Raw genomic sequence first — 21,340 nt, forward strand, 5'->3', positions numbered from 1 at the left:
CAGCCAATCACATGGCGGCAACTCAGTGCATTTAGGCATGTAGACATGGTCAAGACAATCTCCTGCAGTTCAAACCGAGCATCAGTATGGGGAAGAAAGGTGATTTGAGTGCCTTTGAACGTGGCATGGTTGTTGGTGCCAGAAGGGCTGGTCTGAGTATTTCAGAAACTGCTGATCTACTGGGATTTTCACGCACAACCATCTCTAGGGTTTACAGAGAATGGTCCGAAAAAGAAAAAAAATCCAGTGAGCGGCAGTTCTGTGGGCGGAAATGGCTTGTTGATGCCAGAGGTCAGAGGAGAATGGGCAGACTGGTTCGAGCTGATAGAAAGGCAACAGTGACTCAAATCGCCACCCGTTACAACCAAGGTAGGCCTAAGAGCATCTCTGAACGCACAGTGCGTCGAACTTTGAGGCAGATGGGCTACAGCAGCAGAAGACCACACCGGGTACCACTCCTTTCAGCTAAGAACAGGAAACTGAGGCTACAATTTGTACAAGCTCATCGAAATTGGACAGTAGAAGATTGGAAAAACGTTGCTTGGTCTGATGAGTCTCGATTTCTGCTGCGACATTCGGATGGTAGGGTCAGAATTTGGCGTAAACAACATGAAAGCATGGATCCATCCTACCTTGTATGGAGCATCTTTGGGATGTGCAGCCGACAAATCTGCGGCAACTGTGTGATGCCATCATGTCAATATGGACCAAAATCTCTGAGGAATGCTTCCAGCACCTTGTTGAATCTATGCCACGAAGAATTGAGGCAGTTCTGAAGGCAAAAGGGGGTCCAACCCGTTACTAGCATGGTGTACCTAATAAAGTGGCCGGTGAGTGTATATACACTCACTGGCCACTTTATTAGGTACACCTGTCCAACTTCTTGTTAACACTTAATTTCTAATCAGCCAATCACATGGCGGCAACTCAGTGCATTTAGGCATGTAGACATGGTCAAGACAATCTCCTGCAGTTCAAACCGAGCATCAGTATGGGGAAGAAAGGTGATTTGAGTGCCTTTGAACGTGGCATGGTTGTTGGTGCCAGAAGGGCTGGTCTGAGTATTTCAGAAACTGCTGATCTACTGGGATTTTCACGCACAACCATCTCTAGGGTTTACAGAGAATGGTCCAAAAAAGAAAAAAAATCCAGTGAGCGGCAGTTCTGTGGGCGGAAATGCCTTGTTGATGCCAGAGGTCAGAGGAGAATGGGCAGACTGGTTCGAGCTGATAGAAAGGCAACAGTGACTCAAATCGCCACCCGTTACAACCAAGGTAGGCCTAAGAGCATCTCTGAACGCACAGTGCGTCGAACTTTGAGGCAGATGGGATACAGCAGCAGAAGACCACACCGGGTACCACTCCTTTCAGCTAAGAACAGGAAACTGAGGCTACAATTTGTACAAGCTCATCGAAATTGGACAGTAGAAGATTGGAAAAACGTTGCTTGGTCTGATGAGTCTCGATTTCTGCTGCGACATTCGGATGGTAGGGTCAGAATTTGGCGTAAACAACATGAAAGCATGGATCCATCCTGCCTTGTATGGAGCATCTTTGGGATGTGCAGCCGACAAATCTGCGGCAACTGTGTGATGCCATCATGTCAATATGGACCAAAATCTCTGAGGAATGCTTCCCGCACCTTGTTGAATCTATGCCACAAAGAATTGAGGCAGTTCTGAAGGCAAAAGGGGGTCCAACCCTTACTAGCATGGTGTACCTAATAAAGTGGCCGGTGAGTGTATAAACTAATGCTACACCTGGAAATAAATGGTTTAATTAAACAAGAATTAGTTTTGATCTGGCTATTTGTTCATCTGCAGCATTTAAACAGCAAGGTAGAAATCCTGCAGTGAACGAGGGGTTAAAGGGGGTTGTCTGGGCCATTAACATTGAGATTCTTAAGATAGGTCATCAGTATCTGATCGGTGGCTGCGCAACACCTGGTATCCCAACCAATCAGACCAACGCAGGGTCGGCGGTAGCCGTATGGCACACACAGTGTGGGAAGACTAAATGTAACACGAGGGGAAGAAAGCTCAAACACTATGGAAAGGGAGAGTGGAGTCCCCTAAGTAGATCTAATATCACCAGTGACTTCCTGAAGTGGACTGGGAGTCTATAAACACGCAGGTCCAGGTGTGTTAATTAGAGCTGGAGGAAGGTTGCCACTGGGCCCAAAAGTCAGAAGGATTAAGAAGGCATCTGCAATGCCAAATGCAGAGACCTTCTGCAGCCAGTGTCTGTAGCATCTGACACACCCATGACACCGTAACTGCCCAGTTACAGAACTTCACAGCTTCATGCAGTGTATAGTGGTCGCAGCGGGAGACACATCTGCTCCCTATTCAAATCAATAGGGGGTAGATATGCAGTACATTGCTGCGGGCACTATTCCGTCGACAGAGCTGAGCAGCTCTAGCCGCTACTGACACCGGGAACAGCTGATCGGCAGGGGTGCCGACTGCGAGAGTCGTACCCCAACCGATCAGACATTGATGACCTATCCTAATGTTAAAGTCCAGGACAACCCCTTTATTCTCTTGCTGATCAGTTTAATGTTTAGCTGATGGCCAAAAGAAGCCAAGAACCTTACCTAGGGAACAGGGCTTTGCAATCTTTTGTCTAGGGGTGAGGATCCCGCTGCAGTCAGTTATCATACCGCCACAATCAGGTCAGTGAGAAAGAGGACATAGCTGAGCTCCTGAGACGCTCAGACAAGATTTATTTATGTTTCTCAAATCAGTTTGTAATATGAAACAAAATAGGGTAAAAGAAAAGTAGATTAAAGGTGAATGTGCTAATTACTACATATTTGCTATTGATACAACTATATTATTATTAACCTTAGGAAATGAATAATGTTAACCCAAGGACGGAAGTGTCATTGACTTCTCAACACCAGCACACGTCTTCATTTTCAGCATCAAAAATCATTCAAAAAGTTTACAGTAAAGCAGTTCGAGAACAGTTTTCTTCTTTCACCATGTGGCATTACGGCAAAAATAGAGCAATCCAAGTAGAAATGTAAGAAAATTCCGATTTCAAGGAACATAAAGCGGCTGCTCTACTGTATCTGCACACCTGATGAAAAACCTTGTGGTCTAGATATTCGTGGCTCTAGCAGACATTCCCCGAACTATCTCCTGTCATTAATGATACATTGTAACATGAATCCATAGGGGACACAGCAGTAAAAATAACTTATCTCAAACTCTGATTAGGGAATAATAACTTTATATAAGGTGGAACATCCAGAGAAAATCCAGAGAATGGATAAGTACGGTAAGTCGGAAGTGAAGAGGGGGTGGAAAGCTTGATCTCATCTTCCTTACTTACTACTCTCCAGATAGAAATACATTATCACATATAATACTGCATAGAAAAGTCCAATGTTCCAGAAAAGCCCAACTCACAATTATTATATCATGTTATACATATAAGCATAATGGTTTGTTCAACCTTTAAGGGAATCTGTCAGTAGGACCAACCCTCCTACGCTGTTTATGTGGGGATGTAGGTCATAGAAAGCTGAATAAAGTGATACCTTGATATCTGCGATCTGATGTTTTATTCCAGAGAACTCCACATTTTTTCTAATATGTAAATGAGCTCTTGGAGATCTACGTCCGGCCCATAGATCTCCTTGAAAATCTACTCGCAGACCTTATTTAAAATGAAAGGGGACGTTACCGGCTAAAATGTCACATGAACCTTAAAATGTCACGGGTCAGCCTTCAACTTTGACAGAAAAGATGGTCTTAAAAAATACTATATTTATCAAATAGTAAGAACCATTAAGACAAATCTGGAGAATTTTCGAGAACTAGACAATATTTAGTAATACAGGCTGGGTCATGTATATGGATACACCTGGGTGGGCCATGTATATGGATAGACCTAAATAAAATGGGAATGATTGGTGATATCAACTTCCTGCTTGTGGAACATTAGTATATGGGAGGGGAAAAACTTTTCAAGATGGGTGGTGACCATGGTGGCCATTTTGTAGTCGGACATTTTGGATCCAACTTTATAAATGGCCCACCCCGGTGTATCCATATAAATGGCCCATATAGTATCCCTGTAGTTCCGTCTAGACTAGAAGGACCTGGATAATACGGAGTAGGCTTCTGTCTGCAGTGACCACTCTCAGCTCACTGAATACTGTGTCTGTATTTATTTCAATATATGCACAGTATGCAGAATGCTCCTGAGCTCCCCCTAGTGGTGACTCTAGACGGACAGACTTTTATCATCTATGCGTGGGATTTGGAGTTCTATACAACAATAGAGCTTTGACCGTGTAGTATAAAATTAATTGTCCTTTTCTCATCTACTAAAGAAGCCACTTGAGTCCAGAAGCTGTTTATTATCAAAAATTCTCCAAAATGCGAACTTCTGACAATTTTCTCAGTGCTAATGCAGCAAAATAGCGGCCTACCAAAAGTTAAAAAACAAACAAAAAGTAATACTCATCTAACTACTCACCACTTGCCGCCTTCGCTGCTCGCTCTCACCCATTTGTTCATCAGTGCCTCTTCTTACCACCACCACGTACCACCACCACGCACTGGGACCCTGGACATCTTCACGTTAGGCCAGGGTTTATTTTTCCCATTTTTCTGTTGTGAGCAAAGCAGTCAGTTCATTGCAAATACAGTTGCAATTAAATTTATTCACCTCCCATCCAGATTCGGTTTATCAGCAACATTTCCAAACTTTCTGCCATTTGCAATGAAACAATAACAAATTAAATGGCTCAACGTGACTAATATAACATGATTTTTTCAAAATTAGTCACAAAATTATGCTTTTATTAACTACTGTAATCTCAGAATTATTCACCCATTAAAGATAAGCATCGTTAATACTTGGTAGTGCCCCTTTGGCTGTTATGGCTTGCTGCTCCTCTGGCTGTTATGACCTGCTGTAAACACCATGCATAGTTAAATAGAGAATGGCCTCCAGTTTACTACTATTCTTGGCTTGTCAAGACAGCGGTCCAACAATGTAAGAGAAGAAATCATTGCCTTGCCAAACAAGGAAAATGATGCAAAAAGATAGAAAGTCATTGATTTTTCCTAGAGATATAGCTGGAAGAAAATTTAGAAGGTCAAAGTTACAGGAACACAACTAAGATTCTAGAGTGGCCGTCACAGTCAACTAGGCTGAATCCCATAGAAAAACTTTTGTGGGATGTGAAGAAGATAGTTAAAACATGTAAAGCAAAGAAAATTAGTGACCAGGAGGCCACGGCCCATTAGGAATGGGCTAAGATGATTATACATCTATCACGATTCCTTCGCTCGGTGAGTGATTGCAATGCTGTTCTATGGAAACGGTCTTTCTGAGTTGTCTGTGTCTTGATTAACAGCTTGGCTGTCCAAACCTGTGATGGGCCTGCTGGGCTGTCAGTGCTTTGATTGACAGCTCAGCTGTCCAATCTGTGACTGGGAGGTGCAGGACTTTCTCCAGGTGTTTTGTGTTCTGGTGACTGCCCAGCCAATTCACTGAGCTGTCTGCCCCCCAAGCGATAGCCTGATTCTGTTGCTCTGAGTTTTCATCTTCTGCTGCCTGACCCTTTGGACCATGTTCTGACTATCCCTTTGTCTTTTGATCCTCTGTCTCTTGCTATTGACCCTGAACTGTGACCTGACTTACGCCTCTGTATGTTTCCTTGGCTCTCTACTCTCTTGGTATTGACCCCAGAATGTCAGACTCTTCTGCCTCACAATCTGTCCGTGAGTAGTGACTAGAGTCACAACATCAAGTTTACAGCAGGTCATAACAGCCAGAGGGGAAATAGGTTATAACAGCCAGAGGAGAGGGGCAATAGATTATAACAGCCAGAGAGGCTCTACTAAGTACAAAAGATGTTGATAATAAAAGGGTGATGAATTCTTAAACTACAGTAGTCAGTAAAAGTGGTATTTTGTATTTGGAGATGCTCCTTGTTTTATTAGTCATGTTGAGATATTTACGTTGGTCTTGTTTGATTGGATTATTGCAATCAGCAGATTTTTGGAAATTTAGCAAATACCACTAATTTACAATAGGTGTTCAATCATTTTGATTGTAACTGTAGGTGAGAAGTTTGGTCTTGGATCAGTTGTGACTTTTGGAGGTTTCTATTGTTATTGCTTTCTTTGCATTTTTATATAACCCTTTTATGAAGAATTAATATTTTTTGCTTTTTATTTTTGCCCAAAAAATGTGTTGGGCTATAATGGCCTTTCTGAAATTCATTATCCAGGATGATTTATGTCAAAGTCATTAGACCAAAACGACTGTAGAAGATCCGGACACTGCATCGCCCACAATATATTCAGTATTTGTGCCCTTGAGGAAAGTAGTGACTGAAGTAAACTATTCCGGGTAGGTGCAGTTAGCAGACCGGGGAGTTTTTGCTAATCTGGATGCAGTATCCTTGAGCGAAACATGAACATTTCCAGAAGTCAAGTAAAAAGCCCTTGTGAAATGCAGGACAATGTAATGTGTTCTGCCCATTGCTTATGTGCCAGACTCAATTGCTTATCATGTCTCTTTTATGAGAATTCTCTCTTTTTTTTCATTTATAGCTGACAGCTGAAGAATTTCCATCAATCAGTTTTTTTTCTTACCACAAAAGCTAAAGCCGGCCTAGATGAAGGCTCTCATCCTTGGATGTCTCCACTTAGAAGATATCATGTTCCAATATAAAATGTCACAGATCACGAGACTGTGGATTATTGGCGGAGATCTGTAGGCTTCACTACTCAATGTGGCAGAAAGAAAGAAAAAAAGTAAAAAAAAAAAACTAAAAAATTGTATAAATCCGTTTTCATTTTCTTTCAAGTTGTTAAAAAATTTATGAAACGAGATAAACAGAATTTTTAGCCGATCGAAAGAAGAAAACGTTTTCGAGAGTTTACTATTTACTAATTTTGAATTTATTTAATTTTTTTATTTGTCAGGCAAATCTTATTTATATATGAAGAATAATGGAAATACATTTTATCCCATTGAAGACCCATTTGCACTTTTTTTTCTACTCTTCCTTTGTTTTTTTTAGCTTATTTTTGTTGATAAGAAATGTATTATGTGTAGGAAGCTAGCAATTGCAAAAAAAGAAAAAAAATCTTTGCTAGATTGCTAGATAGGTATAGATAGGTAGATAGATAATGTATAGATTAATAGGGGATGGATGGATGAATATAGGGATGATGGATGGACAGATGGATGGATTGATATAGTAATGGATGAATATAAAGCTGGATAGATGTTATAGATTATGGATTTTTCTAGAAGTGACACATAACTCGAGTTATGCACCTTTTTGCTACGAATTCTGACACACCTAGCTCAAAAGGCCATCACTGGTATAAGAAGAAGTTTAGAGGGCAATTCATAAAGGTGCTTAAGCCATAAACCTGGAGTAATCACCTTAATAAGTAGTAATATATTGTGATTTTTAGCATTTACATCACAAACCAATATGGGTGGGACATGGGCGGGATGGGGAGTGGTCATATCCGCTTGTCAATTTCATTATAGGTTACACCACTAAAGTGACGACGCTCACTCTAAAAATGTATGCCAGCCCCCTGGTTGGTGGACATATCTGAAGGCAGCATACACCTGGAGCAGGTCAATGTACTCCACTGGGAATTAAAACGGACGTGCACTATGCCAGTCTTATTGAATTGCCCCCTAACCTTTTTCTGTGTAAATTGCAGCATTTTCTCCTCAGTTGATTTCCTTGTGTGTTATCTGGACTTGTAAGTTACACTCTGTAACCTTGATAGCGCTATTAGTAAATGGATAATTGCAAGAAACTGGGATTTAATGCACTGGCAGTCTGAACTAATTATTTTGTCTTCTGTCTGATGCACTTATTGAGAAATGTAACTAAGAACTTGATTCTTTCATGAGAAAGTTTGTACTTTAGATTTATATAATTTGTGGAGGCGTCAAATCAAGCAAGGAAATAGCCTCGGTAAGTTCATAGTGAGCACAACAAATCAGGAAGTGCAATTATTCTGCTTTTTCTGCATTTCTATTATTACAGAAGGCAGGGGGTCACATCAGAAACTTAAAAGCACTTTTGTTTTTAACTAAGTTTTAACTTAAAATGGTTTGAAGAAACCTACACCGCATGGTGAAAATGTACTTTAAAAATGGGAGTGGACGTACTGTGCCACTAATCTGCCTTGAACGGTGGTTTTAAGGAAAGGTTTAGAGTTCAGATGAATTTAGATAATACAGTGCCTTTAAAAATTATTCATACCTCATGAACATTCCTACATTTTTTCTTGTTCCAACCACAAAGTCTTTTGCAGTCTCTAACAGGTTTTATTCCAGGATTGCACTGTATTTAGCTTCATCCATCTTCCCATCAACTCTGACCAGCTTCCCTGCCCCTGCTGAAGAAAAGCCTCCCCACAGCAGGATGCTGAAGCAAATATGTTTGACGGTGAGAATGCAGTGTTTTCAAGTTGATGTGCAGTGTTAGTTTTCCACCACACATAGCATTTTGCATTTAGCACAAAATCCTTCTACTTTGGTCTCCTCTGAGCAGAGCACTTTCTTCCTCATGCCATGTAGAGGACACAGCTAGAATGTGGAAGATGTCATGAGCATGTTGTGATGTCTGAGGCCTGCTCAAGACTAAATATCTGGCAGCAAGTGAAGATTGCAGAGCAAGATGCGAAAAGTGGTGATGAGGAGCATAGGATATCAGTCTGAGACATCGTGATAGGAAAGCAGTGAGGTATTTCTGTTTTTTTATTACATTTTTGTCACTACAATTTGCAGACAGTGAACAGAAAAATAATCTGAATTCTGGAAAATTCAATTTTGTGGAAAATTTTGATAATTTAGTTTCTGATGAACAGATTGACTTATCTCATAACAGAGATGATTTTCTAATATGAAGTTCCAAATCTCTGGATCTTTGCAGTCACCGCTAGAGGGAGCTCACTGCACAGTGTAGTACAGGGAACTCAATAATAACACAGTTTGCATTTAGCTCCCTCTCCTGCAAATATCCAGAATGAAAATTTTTAAAGGGAATCAGGTCTTCCCTGAAGCCTCCTTATTCACCCTCCACTAAGTTTTAAAATCCTAACCATGCACACCAGTAAAGTAAGTGCTAATGCAGACAGTAATTCCCACTAATTTGTTGGGCATTACTTCACTAGTGCAGTTGGAACACCTGCCAAGGCCGTGGGGTACTCGGTACAGGGTCCCGTACTTAAAGGGATGTGTCACAGCAGCGGCGGCTACCCGGTCCATGGCCCTGGGTGCCCAAGTAAAAGGGACGGTCTTTAAAGGGGTTTGTAAAGTAATGAAAACTTGCTTTAACAGGTCCTCTGGGGTGATGTTATAGCAGCTGGGATGGTATACACAGGAGAAGCTCAGTCCCCAGGGCTCCCGTTGTAGTTGGGACAGGTGATAGGTGGTATAGAAACAGAGGACACAGGGTTGCAGTCTCTTTACCTCTTTACTGATGAATTCAGGCAGCCGCAGTCCAGGGTACCAGATCACAGGTACAGGTACGGTCCGGCCAGCTTGAAAGCGAATCTGGAATCCCCTTTACCAGGCGGGGTTGGAAGCTTTCCTACTAGCGCTGTGGTGTAGTCCCTTGCTGCCTTAGGCCTCACACAAGGTCCTCACGTTTTTTCTCTGTCCCCCTTGTTTTTAGAACACTACCTGTACGGCAGGTAAGTTGAGCCTTTTTACAGGATCTCTATCACAACCCGGGCTCTATTCAGCTACTGTGTCTTCGGGGGTCAATGGTGGACAGGTATCTTGCAATCTGCTGTCCGCTGGTTTCTGCTGTGGGGCATAGAGTTACCCCCACAACCTTAGTCTTTTGGCTACCAGTATCTGCGCTCAGCGTGGAGAAAGCCAAGTTGCAGCTTCTGTCTCCAGCTCTTCACTCTCCTTCACTCCACTTACCCTCTCAGTCTCTTTACAGACTGCTCTGCTTTCCTCTTTGCTCTTCCCAGGAGCTGCAGTATCTCACGAGGCTGCACGGCCCCTGAACTCCTTCCTCACTCCTCACTCTCCTCTCACGAACTGACCAACTCCTCCTCCAGACCAGAATATATATCTATATCTAGGGAAGCTTCCCTGAAACTGGGTTCAGAGCTCCCCCTTCATGCCTGGAGTCAGAACAGTGTTGTATGTGCTGAATACCTGATAAAAGGAATCCTTCCTCGCTTCCAAGCATGACATCACTCTCCCCATGAGGAAAGCAATGCCACTGTAACAACCAGGAACCTGGGATGTTATGCAGTCCTGCCTCAGATATTATAATAGTGACCTCCTTGGCATGATTGACATCCTCTTCATTGTCCACATCCTCTCTGCAGCATGGTAAGGTGATTGTCATCTAAGGCCATAAAGATCTGGTTAAACTAAACCCTGTCAAACTAGTCTGGTGTAATCAGCATATGCTTAAAAAAAAAGTTGTTTTACTGCACAAAGAAGATAAGGAATTATTAAGCGTGAAGGAAATATAAAATATTAAGTTAAACTATTATATCAGTAAGTTAACTAGTTAAGGTTGCATCTAAATGACTGTCTATAACATCTGCCCACTCTTATTGCAGGAACTCAGAACCACAGGGCGGGTTTCCTGGGAGAATACAGTGAGATGTCAAACATGACAGCTCGGCTCCTGTACTCTTAGCTTCAAAGGGGATAGCAAATCACAGTCTGGTGAGGAGTACTGAGTCAAAAATGGTGGAAGCAATAAAAAAAATAATAATATATATATTTTTTTTTTTTAAAGTGCAGACCTTTATTGAAAGATAATCCACAACGCATTTCAACAGCGTTCTGACGTCTACCTAAGGCCTCTTTCACACTAGCGTCGTGCACTGCACGTCGCTATGCGTCGTTCTGTAGAAAAAACGCATCCTGCAAAATTGCTTGCAGGATGCGTTTTTTCTCCATAGACTTGAATTAGCGACGCAGTGCGACGCATTGCCACACGTCGCAACCGTCGTGCGATGGTTGCGTCGTGTTGCGTCGGACCGTCGGCACAAAAAAACGTTACATGTAACTTTTTTTGTGCGTCGTGAGCGTCTTTTCCGACCGCGCATGCGCGGCCGGAACTCCGCCCCGCCTCCTCGCACATCACAATGGGGCAGCGGATGCTATGTAAAACAGCATCCGCTGCCCCCGTTGTGCGGCGCTTTCACAGCTAACGTCGGTGCGCCGCAACGTTGCATAGCGACGTGCAGTGCACGACGCTAGTGTGAAAGTAGCCTTAGGTGGCAATGATGAAGGCTTTTTCAATCAAAAACATCTTAAAGATAAACCTTGTATTATAAATGTAACAGCCATTGTATTTTATGGAGTTTGGTCTTTGAATAAATGAATGAAAGTAAATCCTATTAATCCGGTTGTATTTGTCTGTGATCCCGTGCTTTGTGCCACGTGCTATGTACTTTAAAGGGAAGATTCATTAATAGTGATGTCCCACTGGAAATCTCTAAACAAATAAAGCATTTACTCTTTGCTGACATTTAGGATGACAGATCAGCATCGTAGCGCTTCCTTGTCTTGTAAGTTTATTTCTCTCTATTCCGGATTCATCCAATTTACTGCCTCTATTTGTCACTGTTGAATTTAAATGAAATAAAATCTTTACACCAAGAGAGTAAATGATAAAAACGTCTGAAGAGAAATGTTGGCCATAGAGATGAGCAAATTGACTCAATGCAAATACAGATTTGTCAAAAGTTTCAGAACATGGTGAATTTAAATAATTTGTGATTTGTTTGTCGTGAATCGCATAAAATAGACATCGCCATTTTAATAATTGGCTAAGAATGCATCAGTGAGATGATATTGGGTGCATCTGGATGGGCTTCCTCAAAATGTCTTGCAGATATCAAATCATACTGTATAGCACAACAAGTCATGACGGAGTAAGATAGCCTATATAAAAGCCAAGGTGGGGAATCCAGCAGCCATTTTTGATGAATTTGGCTTCTTGGGGAATGCAACAGCCTTTTTTTTGTGAATGTGGATACCAAGGAAACAACACAGCTCGCCCCGCAAAAAATAATCCGTAACCCAGCCCCAGATCCCGAAAAATTGAGATGCTACTGGTCTCGGGAAATGGTGCAATTTTTTGGTTTATTAAACAAGCTTTGGATTTTTTTCAGCACTTAAAAAAGAATCTATACATGTTTGGTATCTGTGAACTCATAATGTCCTGGAGAATTATAATCGCAGGTCAGTTTTAGCATTTAGAGAACATGGCAAAAAAACAATTGTGGAATTTCACTTTTTTTGCAATGTAACAGCACTTGGAATTTTTTTCCCGTTTTCTAGTACATTATACGGTAAAATTAATGATATAGTTCAATAGTACAAGTCTTCCTGCAAAAAAACAAGCCCTCACACAGCCTTATATATGTAAAAATAAAAAAAGTTATGGCTCTGTGAAGAAGGGGGGAAAAAAACTGAAAATGGCCTGGGGTGAATGGGTTAATAGCTGGGCCATCTCTCAACGTATTTCCGCATTGCCTATGACTACAGTAGATGACATAGTAGAAGTGGAAATAAAACTACACACACCGATAGTAACCAGTAAATGTAAATGCAGCGCCCCAGAGTCCTGTTCGTTGCAGTACTGTTGCTCTGCCACTAAGGGGAGTGATGGTACATCTGATTGCGCTAAAGGAGTTCACCTGACCAGGTAGCACACACCCACAATACACTTCACACTCCGGCCACCAGGGGGGGGGGGTGCTATCTATTAGACCGCTCCTCACACTTGGGTAAAACTGGGGGTTGGACAGGAAGTCATGAGATGTTGATATGGTGTCGGGCAGCCATAGGCCTCAGGGGTAAGGACTACCAGGCCCTGGTAGAACCCGTATATTCAGACAATAGGCCTACTCACTTAACAGCCAGGGGGGTGGTCGACGTCCGCCAGGGGAGGGTGCCAGTATGTGTCCTTAATTGTGGGGAGGAAGAGGTCCATCTCACCAAGTATGCCACGCTCGCCAAACTGTTCGCTGTCAATAGTAGTGTGATACAGACACCTGGACCCTTGGCCCCGTCTAACCTGGCGGAGGACAACGGTTCTGCAGGGTACTCAAAAGATTGGTGTCGGGAATTGCATGTGGGCACTGACTCTACCCCATCCCACCAGAAACAAGGGGTCTACAGGGTGGTCCACGAGAACGAGCGGGTATTTAGCAAACACCCCTTAGATTTTGGACAGGTGAAAGGGATCCAACATCATATCCCCACGGGAGATCATCGGCCCATAAAAGAGAGATACCGCCCTGTACCCCCAGCTCATTACCAGTGTGCCAAGGACATGTTACGAGAAATGAAGGAGGCTGGGGTGGTGAGAGACAGTTGTAGCCCCTGGGCAGCTCCCTTAGTCCTTGTTAAAAAGAACGATGGCACAATGAGGATGTGTGTTGATTACAAGCAATTGAATCGCATTACACATAAGGATGCATACCCACTGCCCAGGATAGAGGAGTCTCTGGCTGCCTTAAAATCTGCTAACTATTTTTCTACCTTAGATCTCACCAGTGGGTACTGGCAGGTTCCCGTGGCGGAGGCGGACAAAGAGAAGACAGCCTTCACGACACCGATGGGTCTTTGCAAATTCAACTACATGCCCTTCGGATTGTGCAATGCCCCGGGGACGTTCCAGATGATGGAGTGCTGTCTGGGGCACAAGAACTTTGAAACCATACTGCTGTATTTGGATGATGTCATTGTCTTCTCTAAGACCTACGAAGACCATCTGAAGCACCTGGCTGAGTTGTTTGAAGCCCTGTCCAACTTTAGCTTAAAGGTGAAAAATGCCAAATGCCATCTGCTGAAACCCAAAGTGCAGTACCTGGGCCATGTGGTGAGTGCTGAAGGAGTGGCCCCAGACCCCGACAAGGTCACGGTGATCCAAGACTGGCCGAAGCCCAGCAACCTCCACAAAGTCCGGCAGTTCCTCGGGCTGGTAGGTTATCACCGAAGGTTCATTAAGGACTTCACCAAGAAGGCCGCGCCCTTGCAAGATCTATTGGTGGGCCAATCAAAGAAGACCAAGGGGAAGAACGCCCCATTTGATTGGAACGAGGGGCTGGAAGGATCCTTCACTTGCTTGAAGTCGGCACTGATGGGAGAAGAGGTACTGGCCTGCCCCGAATACGACCAACCGTTTGTGCTGTATATGGATGCCAGCAATGTAGGATTGGGGGCCGTGCTGTCCCAGGTCCAGAAAGGCAAGGAGAGGGTGATCGCTTATGCCAGCAGGAAGCTTCGTCCCACGGAAAGAAACCCTGACAACTACAGTTCCTTTAAACTGGAATTCCTTGCCATCGTCTGGGCAGTGACAGAGAGGTTCAACACTACCTGGCCTCGGCGAAATTCACCATCTTCATGGATAACAATCCGCTGACGCATTTGGATACAGCCAAACTTGGGGCCTTGGAACAGCGGTGGATGGCCCGGCTGTCCAACTACGACTTCACCATCAAGTACCGGGCAGGACACAAGAATGCGAATGCCGATGCCTTGTCCCGGATGCCCAATTTGCCAGAAACAGGGGAGGACCCGGAGGCACTTGAAGAGGTGGAGCTGCCTGCATTCCATCACCCCAAAGCCGCTCAGTACTCCCATCATGTGAAGAACAGGCACAAGAACCAACAGGATGCCACGCTGAATCCCCTGCCCCATCATGGATGGGCGGAGACCCAGGATGGTGACCCCACGGTCCGTCGGGTGAAAGAACTCTTGACGCAGGCAGGGTTGCATCCCGGCCCAGATGATCCACAGGAGGCACGACAGCTGTGGAAGGGGAGGAGCAAACTGTTTATTCATGATGGTAAGCTGTGCCAGAGGAGCATCGACCCACGTACTCATGAATTGGTATGGCAGATAGTGGTGCCAAGGTGGGATGCGCCCATGGTTCTGGGAGCCTACCACGATGGAGCTGGACACTTCGGATGGAGGAAGTGGAGAGGCTACTCCGAGGGAGGTTCTATTGGATTGGCATGAAGAGAGCCATTGAGAAGTGGTGTCGGGAGTGCGGTCCATGTTGCCTACGCAGGAAGGACCGTGACAGCCAACGGGCCCCCTTGCAGCCCATCATCACCAAACGGCCGCTCGAACTGGTCGCGCTGGATCATGTGAAGCTGACGCCTAGCTGGTCAGGCTATATCTACGCTCTTACCATCGTAGATCACTACTCCAGATTTTTGGTGGTTGTACCTGTCAAGGGTCTAACGGCCAGGACGGCCACCAAGGCCTTCCAGCAGTACGTTTGTAAGCCTCATGGGTACCCGGAGAAGGTACTGACCGATCAGGGGCCAGCATTCGAAGCAGAGGTGTTCCAAGAGTTCTGCCATCTGTACGGGTGTAAGAAGATCCGAACCACACCGTACCATCCCCAAACCAACGGGATGTGTGAAAAGATGAACCAAGTGGTGATCGACTTACTGAAGACCTTGCCCGTAGAGGAACGGAACCTGTGGACAACCAAGTTGACTGACTTGGTGGACATGTACAATCACATTCCAGTGAATTCCACTAACTGCACTCCAGCGTACCTGATGCGAGGAAGATCTAGCAAGTTACCCGTTGATCTGGACATGGGGGTCCTAACCCCCTAAGATACCTCGCAGGATACAGATGGGGATGCAGAGAGGCAGCAAAGGTACCGCCAAGTACAGCAATGCGTGGAAAGAAGTCTCGCTCAGGCCAGACAGAAACAAGAAAGAGACTACAACCAGCATGCTCCTGCGATTCCCTTGTCACCTGGTGAGCAAGTACTCAAACGAAAGAGGAGACTACACAAATTCGATGACCAATGGGAAGCGGAACCGTATACCATCCTGCCATCCAATTTCGACAACACGAAGGTCTGTCTCATCAGCAAGGACGGAGGGGAGACCTCGACGGCGATATCCAGGGATCACCTTAAAGTCTGCCCTGATAAGTTGAGGGAGAGGGAAACGGCTCCAGGAACCTCCCCACCTGTAGAAGAGGAGAAGATGATACACACTGTTCTTGGTGATTTTCCCCAGTCCTGGGCTCAGATAAATCAGGCCATCGTGGTACCTGTCCTAACGTTCCGTCAACCGAACCCACCAGAATCAATGGTGGTGCCAGATCTGTTGTGAATTCCGTTCTTGGGCTCCCTCCTGTGGTTATGAATGGTACTTTGTGAGTTCTGCCCTTGGGCTCCCTCTGGTGGTTTCGAGTGGAACTGCTGCTCCTTGAGTTTAGCCGCAGCAGCTGCTTTCACTAATCGGCTCCCCTGGCCTTGCTATTTAACTTGGCTCTGGTCTGTAGTCCATGCCAGCTGTCAATGTTCTCTGGGTTGGATTTAGATCTCTCCTTGGATTTCTCTGATGGCCTGTCCATTTCAGCATAAGATAAGTTCTTGCTAGTTCTTTGGTTGTCCATTTGTTTTGGACTTTACTGCTCAGTTTAAGTTATGTTTCTTTTTGTCCAGCTTGTCAATATGAAATATTCAGGCTAGCTGGAAGCTCTGGGGAAGCAGATTTGCCCCTCCACACCGTGAGTCGGTGTGGAGATCATTTTTGTAAACTCTGCATGGATTTTTAGTTTTTTAATACTGACCGCACAGTATCCTTTTCTATTTCTGTCTATCTAGATTAGAATTGGCCTCCTTTGCTAAAATCTGTTTTCATTTCTGTGTATGTCATTTCCCTCTCTACTCACAGTTAATATTTGTGGGGGGCTATCTTTCCTTTAGGGAATTTTTCTGAGGCAAGATAGTTTTCTGTTTCCATCTTTAGGGGTAGTTAGTTCTTAGGCTGTGACGAGGTGTCTAGGGAGAGTCAGGAACACTCCACGGCTATTTCTAGTGTTGGTGTTAAGATTAGGAACTGCGGTCAGTAAAGCTACCACCTCCTCAGAGCTTGTCCCATGATTCATTTTACCCACCAGATCATATCAGTGCTTCTCCGTAACCACGTGGTCACAACAGTACAGCTGGCCCACAATGTGTTGAATGCATCTCAAAAGAGGGAAAAGTAAATTCTGAGCCATTTTTTTTTCCTTTGCAGCTTGTTTTGTCTTTTTTTCCCCTTAATCTGTGGGTGGTTCAGGATTCTGGTGCTGATATGGAGGTTCAGGGTCTGTCCTTGCATGTCGATCATCAAGGGTACAGAATATCCAAGATTATGTTGTTCAGACTCCGGTTTCTGAGCCTAGAATTCCTATTCCTGATTTGTTTTCTGGGGATAGATCTAAATTTTTGAACTTTAAAAATAATTGCAGATTGTTTTTTGCTCTGAAACCCCGTTCCTCTGGTGACCCCATTCAGCAGGTGAAGATTGTCATTTCTCTGCTGCGTGGAGACCCGCAGGATTAGGCATTCTCCCTTGAGCCAGGGAATCCTGCATTGCTCAATGTAGACACATTTTTTCAAGCACTCGGACTGCTGTATGACGAACCTAATTCTGTGGATCAGGCAGAAAAAATCTTGCTGGCTCTGTGTCAGGGTCAGGAAGCAGCAGAAGTATACTGCCAGAAATGTAGAAAGTGGTCTGTGCTCACAAAATGGAATGAGGATGCCCTAGCAGCTATTTTCAGAAAGGGTCTTTCTGAAGCCCTTAAAGATGTTATGGTGGGGTTTCCCACACCTGCTGGTTTGAAGGAATCCATGTCTCTGGCCATTCAGATTGATCGGCGCCTGCGCGAGCGTAAGGTGGTGCACCATATGGCGGTGTCCTCTGGGCTGAGTCCTGAGCCTATGCAATGTGATAGGATTTTGACTAGAGCAGAACGGCAGGAATTCAGACGTCAGAATGGGCTGTCTTTTTACTGTGGTGACTCTACTCATGCTATTTCTGATTGCCCAAAGCGTACTAAGAGGGTCGCTAGGTCTGTTACCATTAGTACTGTACAGCCTAAATTTCTCTTGTCTGTTACCCTGATTTGCTCATTGTCGTCCTTTTCTGTAATGGCATTTGTGGATTCTGGCGCTGCCCTGAACTTAATGGACTTAGAATGTGCCAAACGCTGTGGTTTTTCCTTGGAGCCTTTGCAGAGCCCTATTCCCTTGAGGGGGATAGATGCTACGCCATTGGCCAAGAATAAACCTCAGTACTGGACACAGTTGACCATGTACATGGCTCCAGCACATCAGGAAAATATTCGCTTTTTGGTGTTGCATAATTTGCATGATGTTGTTGTGCTGGGTTTTCCATGGTTACAGTTACATAATCCGGTGCTGGATTGGAAATCTATGTCTGTGACTAGTTGGGGGTGCCAAGGGATGCATTGTGATATTCCTTTGATATCAATTTCCTCTTCCCCATCTTCTGAAGTTCCTGAGTGTTTGTCGGATTTCCAGGATATATTTGATGAGCCCAAGTCCAGTTCCCTACCTCCTCATAGGGACTGTGATTGTGCTATTAACTTGATTCCTGGCTGTAAGTTCCCTAAGGGTCGACTCTTCAATCTGCCTGTGCCAGAGCATGCCGCTATGCGGAGTTATGTAAAGGAGTCCTTGGAGAAGGGGCATATTTGCCCGTCTTTGTCACTGTTGGGAGCGGGGTTCTTTTTTGTTGCCAAGAAGGATGGCTCCTTGAGGCCCTGTATAGATTATCGCCTTCTCAATAAGATCACGGTCAAATTCCAGTACCCTTTACCTTTGCTTTCTGATTTGTTTGCTCGGATTAAGGGGGCTAGCTGGTTTACCAAGATCGACCTTCGAGGGGCGTATAATCTTGTTCGTATTAAACAAGGCGATGAATGGAAAACAGCATTTAATAAGCCCGAAGGCTATTTTGAATATCTTGTGATGCCTTTCGGGCTCTCTAATGCTCCATCTGTGTTTCAGTCCTTTATGCATGATATTTTCCGGGATTATCTGGATAAATTCATGATTGTATATTTGGATGATATTTTGTTTTTTTCCGATGATTGGGAGTCTCATGTGAAGCAGGTCAGGATGGTATTTCAGATCCTTCGTGCTAATGCATTGTTTGTGAAGGGGTCTAAGTGCCTTTTTGGAGTTCAGAAGGTTTCTTTTTTGGGTTTCATTTTTTCTCCCTCGGCTATTGAAATGGACCCTGTAAAGGTCCAGGCCATTCATGATTGGACTCAACCCACATCTGTGAAGAGCCTTCAGAAATTTTTGGGCTTTGATAATTTTTATCGCCGCTGCATTGCTAATTTTTCTAGTGTGGTTAAACCTCTGACCGATTTGACGAAGAAAGGTGCTGATGTGGTGAATTGGTCCTCTGCGGCTGTGGAGGCCTTTCAGGAGCTTAAACGTCGTTTTACTTCTGCCCCTGTGCTGCCTCAGCCAGATGTTTCTCTCCCTTTTCAGGTTGAGGTTGACGCTTCTGAGATTGGGGCAGGGGCCGTTTTGTCTCAGAGAAGTTCTGATGGCTCTTTGATGAAACCGTGTGCTTTCTTCTCCAGAAAGTTTTCGCCTGCTGAGCGTAATTATGATGTCGGCAATCGGGAATCGTTGGCTATGAAGTGGGCATTTGAGGAGTGGCGACATTGGCTTGAGGGAGCTAAGCATCGCGTTGTGGTCTTGACCGACCATAAGAATCTGATTTACCTCGAGTCTGCCAAGCGGTTGAATCCTAGACAAGCTCGATGGTCTCTGTTTTTCTCCCGTTTTGATTTTGTGGTCTCGTATCTTCTGGGATCTAAGAATGTGAAGGCTGATGCCCTTTCTAGGAGTTTTTTGCCTGATTCTCCGGGAGTCCTTGAGCCGGCTGGTATTCTCAAGGAGGGGGTGATTCTTTCTGCCATCTCCCCTGATTTGCGGCAGGTGCTTCAGGAGTTTCAGGCTGATAAACCTGACCGCTGTCCAGTGGGGAAACTGTTTGTTCCTGATAGATGGACTAATAAGGTAATTTCTGAGATTCATTGTTCTGTATTGGCTGGTAATCCTGGGATTTTTGGTACCAGAGATTTGGTTGCCAGGTCCTTTTGGTGGCCTTCATTGTCGCGGGATGTGCGTTCTTTCGTGCAGTCCCGTGGGACCTGTGCCCGGGCCAAGCCCTGCTGTTCCCGTGCTAGTGGGTTGCTTTTGCCTTTGCCGTCCCTGGGAGGCCCTGGACGCATATTTCCATGGATTTTATTTCTGATCTTCCTGTTTCTCAGAAGATGTCTGTCATCTGGGTGGTTTGTGACCGGTTTTCTAAGATGGTCCATTTGGTACCTTTGCCTAAGTTGCCTTCCTCCTCTGATTTGGTTCCATTATTCTTTCAGCATGTGGTTCGTTTGCATGGCATTCCGGAGAATATTGTGTCTGACAGAGGTTCCCAGTTTGTTTCTAGGTTTTGGCGGTCCTTTTGTGCTAGAATGGGCATTGATTTGTCTTTTTTGTCAGCATTTCATCCTCAGACAAATGGCCAAACGGAGCGAACCAATCAGACCTTGGAAACCTATTTGAGATGCTTTGTGTCTGCTGATCAGGATGATTGGGTGACCTTCTTGCCGTTGGCCGAGTTTGCCCTTAATAATCGGGTTAGTTCGGCTACCTTGGTTTCGCCTTTCTTTTGTAACTTCGGTTTTCATCCTCGTTTTTCTTCGGGGCAGGTTGAGCCTTCGGACTGTCCTGGTGTGGATTCTGTGGTGGACAGGTTGCAGCGGATTTGGACTCATGTGGTGAACAATTTAACGTTGTCTCAGGAAAAGGCTCAACATTTTGCTAACCGTCGTCAGTGCGTTGGTCCCCGGCTTCGTGTTGGGGATTTGGTCTGGTTGTCTTCTCGTAATGTTCCTATGAAGGTTTCTTCCCCTAAGTTCAAGCCTCGCTTTATTGGTCCTTATAAGATTTCTGAAATTATCAATCCGGTGTCTTTTCGTTTGGCCCTTCCAGCTTCTTTTTCCTTTCATAATGTGTTCCATAGATCTTTGTTGCGGAGATATGTGGTGCCCATGGTCCCCTCCGTTGACCCTCCTGCTCCGGTGTTGGTTGAGGGGGAGTTGGAATATGTGGTGGAGAAGATTTTGGATTCTCGTCTTTCGAGGCGGAAGCTTCAGTATCTGGTCAAGTGGAAGGGTTATGGCCAGGAGGATAATTCTTGGGTTTTTGCCTCCGATGTCCATGCTGCCGATTTGGTTCGTGCTTTTCATTTGGCTCGTCCTGATCGGCCTGGGGGCTCTGGTGAGGGTTCGGTGACAAGGGGGGGGTACTGTTGTGAATTACGTTCTTGGGCTCCCTCCTGTGGTTATGAATGGTACTTTGTGAGTTCTGCCCTTGGGCTCCCTCTGGTGGTTTCGAGTGGAACTGCTGCTCCTTGAGTTTAGCCGCAGCTGCTGCTTTTACTAATCGGCTCCCCTGGCCTTGCTATTTAACTTGGCTCTGGTCTGTAGTC

Source organism: Ranitomeya variabilis, chromosome 1 (genome assembly GCF_051348905.1).
Source record: "Ranitomeya variabilis isolate aRanVar5 chromosome 1, aRanVar5.hap1, whole genome shotgun sequence".
Taxonomy (NCBI): domain Eukaryota; kingdom Metazoa; phylum Chordata; class Amphibia; order Anura; family Dendrobatidae; genus Ranitomeya; species Ranitomeya variabilis.